The sequence below is a fragment of the Eretmochelys imbricata genome, chromosome 13, assembly GCF_965152235.1.
Source record: "Eretmochelys imbricata isolate rEreImb1 chromosome 13, rEreImb1.hap1, whole genome shotgun sequence".
NCBI lineage: Eukaryota > Metazoa > Chordata > Testudines > Cheloniidae > Eretmochelys > Eretmochelys imbricata.
In genome coordinates, this window is record NC_135584.1 from 36,567,735 (window position 1) to 36,581,234 (window position 13,500).

Genomic DNA, 13,500 nt, shown 5'->3' on the forward strand with positions numbered 1-13,500 from the left:
ACAATGTGTATGATAATCAAAGTGGGCCATTTCCAGCACAAATCCAGGTTTTCTCACCCCCCACCCCCATACACACACAAACTCACTCTCCTGCTGGTAATAGCTGGGAGTGGCTAAGTCATTCATTATGCAAGGTAGCCTATTTCCCCTTGTTTTTTCCTACCCCCCCCCGCGACATTCTGGTTAAACTTGGATTTATGCTGGAAATGGCCCACCTTGATTATCATACACATTGTAAGGAGAGTGGTCACTTTGGATAAGCTATTACAAGCAGGAGAGTGAGTTTGTGTGTGTGGTTTTTGGAGGGGGGGGGCGGAGTGTGAGAAAACCTGGATTTGTGCTGGAAATGGCCCAACTTGATTATCATACACATTGTAAGGAGAGTGATCACTTTAGATAAGCTATTACCAGCAGGAGAGTGGGATGGGAGGAGGTATTGTTTCATGGTCTCTGTGTATATAATGTCTTCTGCAGTTTCCACAGTATGCATCCGATGAAGTGAGCTGTAGCTCACGAAAGCTTATGCTCAAATAAATTGGTTAGTCTCTAAGGTGCCACAAGTCCTCCTTTTCTTTTTGCGAATACAGACTAACACGGCTGTTACTCTGAAACCTGACATTACTTAGATTGTAAGATGCATGGGGCAGGAACTGTCTTGTTGTTCTCTGTTTGTACAGTGCCTAGTACAATGGGGTCTTGGTAAATGGTGATCCTAGATGCTAGGAAAATACTACTACTGATGATGATGATGATGATGCATGGCTGTTTTGAACTGTCAGAAAAGTGTGAAATACCTACTTTTGAAGATGGTGCTGTGGTTCCTGAAGCTGCGAGAGGGGCTACAGGCAGATGCAGAGATGGAGTGATGGTCGGATGTGGGCTTCGGCCTTGAGCTTATCCCCAGAGCGACCAGGAGGAGGTGCCATTCTGGTGGTGAGCGATGTGCTCCATTGACACAAGGGGAAAATGTAGAGCAGAACTAACAAACATGAAAACACTCAAGAGGCGAGAGTAGCTGAGCAGTGTTATTTTTTTATTCAGTGAGCTGACTGCCGAAGTTTTGAATGTTGAGGAGAAAGAGGGACATGTTTCTCAAGAAAGTTTCCCCATTTTTCAGTCAGCTCTATTCATTTTTTGTGAAGAGTGTGAAAGAAGAAATTCCCCCAGTGAAAATGGGAGACTTGTTATCTGGGACAGGGGATATTCCACGAACACCAGGCTGGTGGGAGGTCCTCTAGGGGTAAGAAGGTAGCTACAATCTAGCCCCCATGTTTATACAGTCCTTTAAATAGTAAAAGATTCTACCAGCTATGGTAAGGGTTATCAGCACCCACACCCTTTAACTATGGCTGGACCTGATGCTTTTGAGTTAATCGTGCCTCTTTATCAACACAAAAAAACTGCCCAAATTGGAAAAAATGGTTTTCAGATTTTTTTTTATTTTCCAATAAAAAATCAAATATTTTTGAGGCAAGAAGAGACAGACCGGGAAAATGCAATTTTGCATCAAAAAAAGTTTGGAAAAATGTGGATGCCCCACCAATTCTCTTGGAACCTTCACCTTCACCTTCACAAATCTGGTTTAGGCCATGTCTACAACGGTGAGTTTACAGTGGCATAGCTGCACTGAGTGGTGGTAGCTATGTTGGTGGGAGATGCTTTCCCACTGACATAGCACTGTCAACATCGCTGCTTCTGGCAGTGTAACTTATGTCGCTCAAGGGGTTGTTTTTTCCACACCCCTGAGCAACATAAATTATATCGACAAAAGTGGTAGCGTAGACATAGCCTTATTCTTATCTGAGAGTCACTCAGGGACTAATCCCAAGCCAAATGTAGTCAGCAAGAGTCTTTCAAATGACGTTGATCAACGGGCTTTGGATCAGACTCTTTCTGACTCCAGGACCCCTTAGTGCCAATGGGCAGGGGCAAAGGGGGTGCATAGGATTTTACAGAGATCTCCTGGGTCAGATATATACAGAATAGTTCAGCAAAGGGTGACACGTGAGATTGCTACGAGCCAGTAGCTCACTGGTTGTCATAACTATTGCAAAATGTATGTATGGAGAATATTTAGAGTTATGTATCTATACTGAAAATTATTTCTAAGGTCTTGGAGCTGAGACAGGTTACCAGGAGGCAACATACATTGGAAATGTCCCTTTCAGACAGGAGGTAAAAGACACATATCTCCCTGTCTGGTCTTTTGTGTATTGCGTATTGTCTGCCTCACAACAGAGGCCTACGTGCATACTGAGCCACAAAGCAGAGATTGCAAAATCTGCAAGAGAGGAAAGAAATCTACAGGAATAAATGAACAGCAGAGGGTGTCCTGTTCATGAGTAAAAACAAAAAGATTGTTCTGGTCTATCCTGGAGAGAAAAGTGACATGCTGGATTCTTCATCTAGGAGTCAACTAACAGCGGGCTTGTGCCATGAAAGGAGGGTCACCACCAACCGTTGTGTAAAGCACTGCAAGGATTTGGGGGAGAGAAATACTCTACAAGACACGAGAGTATCTAGTCAATTAGCTCTAGGCTCTAGAATGTGGGCTATAATTTTATTTTACATAATGTAATCATTCATTTCCGAGATGTCTACTTGCTCTCACTTGAACCTCTATGCTTTGTCACTTAAACTTATACCTGACACTTAAAAATATTTGTAAACATCTGGCTCCAAGTGCTGATCAGTCTATTCAGCAATTATCTTTGCTAAGGTAAGTTGTAAAGTGAGGCTGATTCCCAGCATGGTGAAATTTAATGTTAATTTTTTACCATTATTAACTAAGTAGCTTCACTTGAGTGAGTCAGATGTAATGAAAAAAACTGACCATCTTTTGGTGACTTGTGGTGGTCTGGTCAAAATTCAGAATTGGGATTCATGAACAGGAGAATGTCAAGTTAGAGTAGAGTGGTTATTTTACCTCTGTATATGGCCCTGGTGTGACTGCTGTTGGAATACTGTATCAAGTTTTGATGCCCACAATTCAAGAAGAATATTGACAAATTGGAGAGGATTCAGAGAAGAGCCACACAAATGATTAATCTAGCAGACAGAGGTCTAATACCATCCAATGGCTGGAAGTTGAAGCTAGACACATTCAGATTGGAAATAAGGTGTACATTTTTCACAGTGAGTGTAATTAACCTGCTCGATGAATTATTTTGGGGAAGTTCTCTGCCCAGCGTTATACAGAAGGTCAGACTGACTGATCACAGTGTTCCCTTCGGGCTTTGAAATCTATGGCTCTAGTAAAAAAGTGTCTAAGCCAGTAAAATGCCCATATTCCACTGAGTGGGAGGAGGTAGGACACCAGATAAGATGAAAAAAACTTCTCATGGCAGCAGCTGGATCTGTGGATAAACAGAATACTTGGGTCAGCTCTCATAAAAGGAGGGGTTAGGATAAAAATGAATTTGTACACAAGGAAAATCAGATATTCAGACTAATGAAGGCCAAATAAAATGCTAGATAAATATAGAAATGATGTTGGCTATACAGTTGAAATGCCAGGCAAATCATTTTCCTGGTCAAGATTCTTGACTCAACTGTTGGGCAACTAAATAGCAGGGACAGCGGAATCTCAATACCTCTGGAATTAAGGTAGAGGGATTAGTTAAAAATGTAATTTATTTTCTTCAGTTAAAATTGCCACATTTTCTCTCCCTTAGATGCAATCAATAGAAAACATGGAGTGGGGAAATCAAACCAAATTCATCACCAAATTCATCCTCCTGGGATTTGGAAATCTTTCTGAACGGCAGATCCTTCTGTTCCTGCTGTTTTTAGTTAGCTACCTTGTGACGATGGCTGCGAACATCCACATCTTTGCTCTAGTTGTGGGTGATCAACAACTTCACACCCCAATGTACTTCTTCCTGGGGAACTTGTCGTGCTTGGAGACTTGCTACACCTCCAACATTCTGCCCAGGATGCTGGCCAGTCTTCTGACTGGAGACAGAACTGTTTCTTTTAGGGGCTGTATTGTACAAATGTATTTCTGCGGTTCTCTGGGAGCTACAGAATGTTACCTCCTGGCAGCAATGTCATATGATTGGTATTTAGCAATATGTAAATCCCTGTATTACGCAACCCTTATGAATAGCAGGTTCTGTCTCCTGCTAGCACCCATCTCTTAGCATAATAATATTATTGGTGTCACAATTAACTTTCTGTGGCCCCCAATGAAATTGACAATTTCTTCTGTGATCTCACCCCTGTGTTAAAATTCTCCAGAACGGACAACCACCTGATGCAACTTATAGTGTTCATGTTCACTTCGATTTTCACTCTCCCCCATTTCTGTTCACGGTTATAGCCTATGTTGCTATTATAGGCGCCATCTGGAGAATCTCGTCTGCCACGGAGAATCAAAACGCCTTTTCCACCTGCTGGTCTCACCTCCTGGTGGTTACAGCTATCTATGGGACCTTGACACACAAGCCATAAGGGCAGTGGTTCTCCAACTTTTGTATTGGTGACCCCTTTCACAGAGCAAGCCTCTGAGTGCGACCCCCCCCCCGATAAATTAAAAATACTTTTTAATATATTTAACACCATTATAAATGCTGGAAGCAAAGGGGGGCTTGGGGTGGAGGCTGACAGCTCGCGACCCCCCCCCCCCATGTAAAACCTCGCAACCTCCTGAGGGGTCCTGACCCCCAGTTTGAGAATCCCTGCATAAGGGGGATGCATGCTGGTGAGCCACACTTCCACAATCCTCCTTGCACAATGGCCCTGCCATGTGGGGCAAACCCACTTTTCAACTATGAACTCCAAAGGCGTGGAGGCATCTAACAATGAATCACCTGGTGTGTGCATAGGCTGTGTCTGCACTACAGATGCCTGTCTACACAGTAGATACACCTAGTTCTGCAGAAGAATTATTCCACAAAATTAGCTACTGCCTCTCAGGGAGGTGGATTAACTCTATGGAAAACACCCTTCTGCCAACGAAGGAAGTGACTACACTAAGGTGCTACAGCTAACCAATAGCTATACTGGGAGAGCCCCCTCGTCTAGACACAGCATATGCTGAGAGAAGGAGTTTTTCTGCTGGTGTAGGAACAGCACCTCCTGAACAATGTTAGCTGTGCAAACAGAAGCCCTCTTCTGTCTACATAGCTTTGTCTACGCCAGAGGTTTCGTTGGCTTAGTTGTATTGCTTTGGGGTTGTGGTTAAGGGTAGACCAAGGCTTTGATCACATGATCAGTCTGCATTTGGAAGGGGTCACCTGACAAAGGAAATTGGAGGTTATAAAAGAGAGAGTCTCTCACCAGTTATTTAAGAAAGAAAGTAGAATGACACTGACTGCAGGGGTCAGAGATAGAGATTCCATGATTCAGAGAAGGAGCCATGAACTGCAGGAATGGGAATCCTGGGTACCCTAAAGGACTCCTGCCCAAGTTCTAAGAATGCCTCAGATGGGTGAGGAAACTGAGGCAGGGAAATGCATGTAAGTGTTCTATTGTTTCCTCCACCACAGTGTATTTCTCATGCAATGTAAGTAAAGAATAATTGTGTTTAGAGACTTTTGCAAAGCCTGTGCACCTCTTTGCTTCACCTGTCACCTGCCCTTGGAGGTATCCGTAAACTCAGAGCTGCTACATGGGTGGAGTTCTGGGATGGGGTGTGCTTGATCTACTAGGGCATCTGGGGCATCAGCACTGGTCCTGGGGGCATAAGGTAACTGGGCCACATCATTCATTTCCATGAAGGGTTAGAAAGGAGAAACCATACTGCAGCATGCTGAGATCCAGAAAACACATGTCTAGATTACAGGGACCCAACACAGCAGCCTGGCGAATACCCAGAATGAACCATTTTTTTCCTGGATTTTTTTATTTAGCCACTGAACCAAAAAAAAAAAGAATTTTTTGCTCAGTTCTAATCATCAGGCACCTAATATCTCTAAAGCCCCGGCCATACATGGCTTATGAGTACAACACCAACTGGCACTTTGATGATTTAGGTAAAAATATGTATTATCCACACCATCTGTACATTAGTGTACATTAAGCACAAATAGTATAGCAGTTATATAGCTTCAACTGGCCTACACCTTAACTCTACTCCTATCCTCTTATGATTAGTATCCCACAACTCCTTGCATTATCTTAAGTCAGCTTTGGCTGAAGTAGATCAGATAGTTGTCCAAATCAGGATATATAATTATTTTATTATAGCAACAGGTAGGAAATTGTTTTCACAGGCCTGTACTCGAATAACCCAAAGAGGACAAAACATATGATTGTACTGCCCTAGTAGAGGCCTAGCAGGTGCTTTCATGCCCTTTGGTACTTGAAATGCGTCTGTTCAGACCAAGGAGATAGGAGGTACAGCATGGTACCAGAAAAACAAGGTATAACTCTGATTAGTTTCAAATGATGAACACAGCATCTTTTACTTGTAAACAGGACAGGTATAAAAAGATGGGCATAGCAGTATAAATTTGGGGGCTCACCTTCTGCGTCAGGTAACATGACAACATGAGATGGCTTCCTGGAGATTGGTATCATACAGAACCTTTTTCCTGTAATATATCATTACTGGTTTATAGCAATAAACTTGACTGAAATTGATTACTTGGTCTCTTTTAATGAACCAAAGTGGGTGACGCAATTTACTATATGACAAATAAACACTAAGTAATGTTGTATTGGTTGCAATATAATAAAAGAGCAAATGGTACCAAGTTGGACTGGTTTGTGCAAGTCATCAGATCAATTCCGCCCCATGAGTCAACTTCCCATCACGAACCAGCCTCCTACTGTGTAAGTTGTCATCCTGTTAGTAGATACAAAATAGAGGCCAAACCATTCTTTCTCTCACTATGGCTCATATGCACCAACATCTTGCACCTTACAATAAAGAGCCAGGTCCAAAGTCATTTGTCGCTGGGGAAAGACTCTCAGGGCACGTCTTCACTAGTAATGTGAAAGCTTTGCCGGGGCAGCACTATCGTGGCAGCACTGTAATGTGGCTGTGAAGTCATGGCACCAATGCTGGGAGAGAGCTCTCCCAGCACTGTAAAAAAACCATCCCCACCAGGGGAGTAGCTACCAGCGCTGGTGCAGTGTTGTGACGGGATCCCCCTGGGGTGCAGCCTGGAACTGTGGGACCACTGTGCCCCCTGAATTCTCTCTAGCCTGGGCTGTCTCTCACAATGCCTCACTAGTGATCAACAGCAATCCCCTCCAGGCGCTGTGATCACTCAGCACAACAGCATGTGGAGCCCCACACCCAGCTAGATTACATGAATGCTCCCAGTGTTACTCCTGAATCTCACAGAGAAAGGCACCAGAGCCAAATCCCCCCAGCTCCCAACACTGTACCCCAGCAATATACCATCTTGTACTGCTCAAGATGGGCAGTGCACATTTATTAATTGGTTCACCACTTCATCAATGCCCCACACTTCATACAAGCTCACTGGTAAAGATAAACAATTAACAAAGTGTATTGACTATAAAAGGTTGATTTTCAGTGATATTAAGTGATAGGCAAAAAATCAGAGTTAGTTTCCAAAAGAAGGAAAATAGAAGCACACAGTCTAAACTCTCAACTCTCCTACACTGGGCAGCAACTAGATTAAGCAGTTTCTCTCACTCCACAGAATATTGCAGTCCTTCTGTCAAGGTTCCTTCCCCACTCTGAACTCTAGGGTACAGATGAGGGGACCTGCATGAAAAAACCCCTAAGCTTATTTTTACCAGCTTAGGTTAAAACTTCCCCAAAGTACAAACTATTTTACCTTTTGTCCCTGGACTTTATTGCTGCCACCGCCAAACATCTAACAAATATAACAGGGAAAGAGTCCGCTTGGAAACGTCTTTCCTCCTAAAATCCTCCCAAGCCCTACACCCCCTTTCCTGGGGAAGGCTTGATAAAAATCCTCACCAATTTGCATAGGTGAGCACAGACCCAAACCGTTGGATCTTAAGAACAATGAAAAAGCAATCAGATTCTTAAAAGAAGAATTTTCATAGAAGAAAAAGTAAAAGAATCACCTCTGTAAAATCAGGATGGTAAATACCTTACAGGGTAATTAGATTCAAAATAACAACAAAATGGGCAAATGAAATGTAATGTGGATGAATGTAAAGTAATGCACATTGGAAAAAATAACCCCTACTATACATACAATATGATGGGGGCTAATTTAGCTACAGCTAATCAGGAAAAATCTTGGAGTCATCGTGGATAGTTCTCTGAAGATGTCCATGAAGTGTGTAGTGGCAGTCAAAAAAGCAAATGGGATGTTAGGAATCATTAAAAAAAGAATAGAGAACAAGACGGAGAATATCTTATTGCCCTTACATAAATCCATGGTCCGCCCACATCTTGAATACTGTGTACAGATGTGGTCTCCTCATCTCAAAAAAGTTATACTGGCATTAGAAAAGATTCAGAGAAGGGCAAGTAAAATGATTAGGGGTTTGGAATGGGTCCCATATGAGGAGAGATTAAAGAGGCCAGGACTTTTCAGCTTGGAAAAGAGGAGACTAAGGGGGGATATGATAGAGGTCTATAAAATCATGAGTGGTGTGGAGAAAGTGAATAAGGAAAAGTTATTTACTTGTTCCCATAATATAAGAACTAGGGGCCACCAAATGAAATTAATGGGTAGCAGGTTTAAAACAAATAAAAGGAAGTTCTTCTTCACACAGCGCACAGTCACTTGATCATTACCTGTTAGGTTCACTCCCTCTGGGGCACCTGGTATTGGCCACTGTCGGTAGACAGGATACTGGGCTGGATGGATCTTTGGCCTGACCCAGTATGGCCATTCTTATGTTCTTATGTCTTCTTCTCAGAGTCTTGGTTGCTTGCAGCATAGGTGGGGGCAGGAGAAGGGCGCAGTATGTGTCCACTTTGTCTATTTTATATCCTCAGTCCATGTGCTTGGAGATCACAAGTCCAGGCACATCTGGGGGCATTGCTGAGTCACCCAGTAAGGTTGAGCAATTCCCCTGGTGTGGCCTCATGCAGGTGAGTCATTGTATTGTAGCTCCCTTGCTGGACAATGGCTATTGATGGGTTGCTTGACACCCCGCCCAGGCATTGGTTACTTTCCTTGTTGATGCCTCTGGGGAGCTAATATCTGGCTGATTCTTCAATTTACATGTTTTAGTGACAACCATACAATGCAATTCTCGTAACTTCATGTGCATTAATGATATACATATACAGAAAGAGAAATGACTTTCAGCAGATCATAACCTTTCCCCTGATACCTTACAAGGCATGCTTTATAAGTAAGATCACGATTATATGAAAATGAGGAATATGGGGATTACACTATGCTCCTCCAAGGGATAGAATGTCACAGTTATCAACACTGTTTTTTCACACCCCCTGAGCGAGAAAGTTGCAGCGCTGTAAAGTGGCCGTGTAACCAAGGCCTCTGTCATTTACTACAAAGGGTTTTATGTCAAGCCCCGTACAGGGCAAAGGCAACAGTTATTTTCTCCATGTCTGATAAGGGCTACATTAATGTTTTACAGTACAGTAATCCACCTCCACCTTTCCCATCCCACATCCACAGTATATTCCCTCACACTGTGGGAGAAGGAGCCCCCCGCTCTTTCAGCAAAGACCAGAAGGATGGGTGCAAGTTAGGCCATCACGCATCAAAGTGGGGATTTTCAAAACAGCATAGAAAAGTTAGGTGCCCAACTCCCTTTGACATTCAAAGGCAGTGTGGTGCCTAGCGCCCTTAGGTTCCTACAAAAACCACAGCCAATGTCAACAAGGAATTAAAACTTTGTTCAGGTGGCAGCTTAGGGGTCTTCTTGCCCTGCTATTTGGAATTCCAGGTCCAGAGATCAGACTGACCTGGGAGCTTTATCCAAAATTTTATTTTTTACTTGGGAGCATTTAATTTTCTTCTTCCTGTAAAAATGAATTGATATTGGTTCCTTTTTCCCCCTATTATTCTAGCAGATCTACCTATCTAATATATAAGATGAACACAGATTTCCATTGAGATCAGAAGTTCTGTCTGCATTAATTTCCTTTGAAATGAGACATCCCTTTTTTTCTAATGCTTTGCCTTTTAGGTCAACAGTTCTCCTGTCTCCATTATTTTCCCTTTGGAATCACTTGTTTTCCATGACTTCCCCTTTGAGGTTAGTAATAAGACTGTCCTTGTACCATTGTTTTTCCTTTCCAAAAACAAATATTAACTTTCCTCTATGCAATAATTTCAGATTCCCAGCAGCAGAAATATCAGGGGAGATTACATCATCTCATAGGAAGGAGAAATTACCACCCAGGAGAGACATTAATTGCTGTGAAAGGGAATAATAACAAAATACACCAAGAAGCAATGTAAGATCCGGCATCCAGACAGGAACCCAAAGCTCAGTTTACTGAGATAATTGAAGCGTATCAATAGTAGAAGAGAGTGGAAAAGACTACAATCTTACCTCAGAAAATCTGAAGGAAGGGTTAGGGTCAGGGTGCAGCTGGCAATAGGTCAACAGTGTGACAGGTAAAGCAGCACAGTAAAAATGAAAGAATCTGAATCTTAGAGCATAAACAGTGTGTCTTTTGTGCAAGACGGGTCATTTAAACTGTCATTGGGAAAGTTATGATTTCCTGAATATGATTTTCCTATTTGTCTGCATGTGTCATTTTTGTATCTGAAATTATAAATATGGACTATGTATCTATTTCAAATGTAGGGGAAACTCCCACTAGGTAAGATGCTAACGGTCTAGACAGTTGGTTGGGAAGGTCCTATTCAGGGTAATGAGCCATTAGGGAAAACAATAAGCCTGAAGAGAAGCTTATCTCCCACCTGGTGAGCCTTCCTGAGAACACTCCAGAGAGCCTGTAATTAATGGTTTCTAGGACTCTACAAGGACAGGTGACCAGGCCACATGACTCTGGACACCACCTTGGGCTGTCTGTATTTTTCCACAAACTGTTCTGGGAACCAAATTTTGAAACAAAGGGTTCCCACCCTGTGCTAAAGCTATATAACACAGGGAGTGATATCATTGGTTCTTCTTCGCTCCCCATACAAGAGGACTGCTGGAAAGACCTGAGGTACAAAGACTGAACTGGGCGAAGTGCTGGAGCCAGGCTAGAGCAATTTCTAGCCTATGTATGGAAACCTGAGAAACTGAAGCAGCACAGCAAATGCAGCTTGTGCCATGAGAATCTGCCAGACTGCTGGTATTATCAGTCAGGGTGAGAAACTGCTCTTTCATAGTCAATCTAACCAGTCTATTATACTTAGTTTGAGTTTTTCTTTATTTGTTGGTAATCTGCTTTGGTCTGTTTGCTATCCCTTATAATCACTTACAGTCTATCTTTTGTACTTTATAAACATGTTTGTAGTTTCACCTAAACCAGTGTGCATTTAAGTGAAGTATCTGGGGGGAAATCTCAGCTTGGTTAGCACAAGTGTGCATATTTCTCTCCACACTGAACTGAGAAGTGAACTGTTTTGACCAGGGCAGGGCGGTACAGCTCTGGGGTCTTAGGCTGGGGAACTGGTGGTTATCTTGACTGTAGCTTCTCTATTGTTGGTTTATGCATAGGCTGGTCAGAGAGCCCGCATGTAACTGCAGCTGGGTGTGTCCCTACCTGTGTTAATGCTGGAGGAAATGTAGGACTATGAGTGAGTCTGAAGCTTGCCACAGCAGCACAGTGTGAGAGGGTGCCCAGACTGGTGGGTCAGAGTTCTCAGTGGAACTCCAGTTCCAAGTAGCACCCCAGGGGGAACCCATCACAGATGGGTTATAACAAAACATGCCTAAGAAAGAGCAATGAATGGCTCTCAGATTTAAAATATAAGTATGGCCATACTAGGTCAGACTAAAGGTCCATCTAGCCCAGTATCCTGTCTTCTGGTGGTGGCCAATGCCAAGTGCTTCAGAGGGAATGAACGGAACAAGTAATCATCAAGTGATTCATGCCCTGTCACCCATTCCCTTTTTCCTGTATCATATTATTACTGGTTTATAGCAATAAACTTGACTGCTATTGGTTATTTGGTCTCTTGAATATATTTTATAATGAACCAAAGTGGGTGAAGCAATTTACTATACAATTCATCAACACTAAGTAACATTGCATTGGTTGTAATATAATTAGAGAGAGAATGGTATCTGTTGGACTGTTTTGTGCACATCATCAGATCAATTCTTCCTCAAGAGTCAACTTCCCATCACCACCCAGCCCCCTACTGTATAAGTTGTCATCCTGTTAGTAGATTCAAAAGAGAGGCCAGACCATTCTTTGTCTTATTATAGCTCCAATGCTCCAACATCTTGTATCTTATAATAATGAGCCAGATCCAAACTCCTTTGTACTTAAGGGAAAGACTCTCAGTTATTGACTACAAGGGGTTTTGTTTCAGTCTCCAAACGGGGCAAAGGGAACAGTTATTTTCTCCACGTCTGATATGGGTTAGGATTCATGTCTCCATTGCCCGCTCTCAAAATAAACAGTCGCAGACTACATTCCTGTTTACAATACAGCAATCCACCTCCACCTTTCCCATACAACATATACAGCATATTCCCTCACACCAATATTCCCTTTAATTTCTTCCATCCATGTATGGAACAAATTTTGTTACGTGTACCAATATCGAGTTAATGTGTGGATGTACGCCACCAGTAGAAACAAAAAACCTAGATATAATTTTTAAATAGTTACCATAGGGATAATCACTCCATTCAGGACAGGTTAGGCATTTTAGAACTCACTGCTTAAAGAATTCAATTTAAGAATAGTAGTGAAATAAAATTATGAAATGCATAGACCATTCAAAAAGTACAACAACTGCACTTTGAAAGGATAAAATTTAAGAAAATATACATGCAATGCAGAAAGTAACAACAACAACACGTGCTGGGAGGTGAGTGTGAAAGAGACAGAGTGTGCGTGTGTATGTGTGTGAGTGTGTGCATGTGACAGAGACAGTGTGTGTGTGTGTGTGAGACAGAGTGTGTATATGTGCGAGTCAGAGATTGTGTGTTTGTGTGTGTATGTATAAGACAGAGTGTGTATGTGTGTGAGAGAGAGACAAAATGTGTGTGTGCTGGCTTCTGGGGAAGTCTATGAGAGACTATGCGCTGTCTCTTTAAAGCACTCCCACCAATCGGCTCACACCGCAGCACCTGAGCTCTCTTGCTCCTGAGCCATGTTCCCTCCCCGCCCCCGCTCTGCATAGCAAGCGGGAATTTCCCAGGGGCTGCTGGCCAGGGGCTCCCAGGCAGAGGTCAGGAACAACATGGCAGCAAAGCAGGGCAGGGAGGGGCACCTGAACACACGCCACCCTACGCTGCTCTGCGTTGTTCGTGTGGCAGCTTCGGGGACTTCTTGGCCTGCATTTCAAGTTCCAGGTCCAGAGATCAGACTGTCCTGGGAGCTTTATCCAAGAATTTTTTAACTTGGCAGCATTTAATTTTCTTCTTCCTAGAAAACAGAATTGATATTGGTTACTTTTTTCTAGTATTCTAGCAGATCTACTCCTC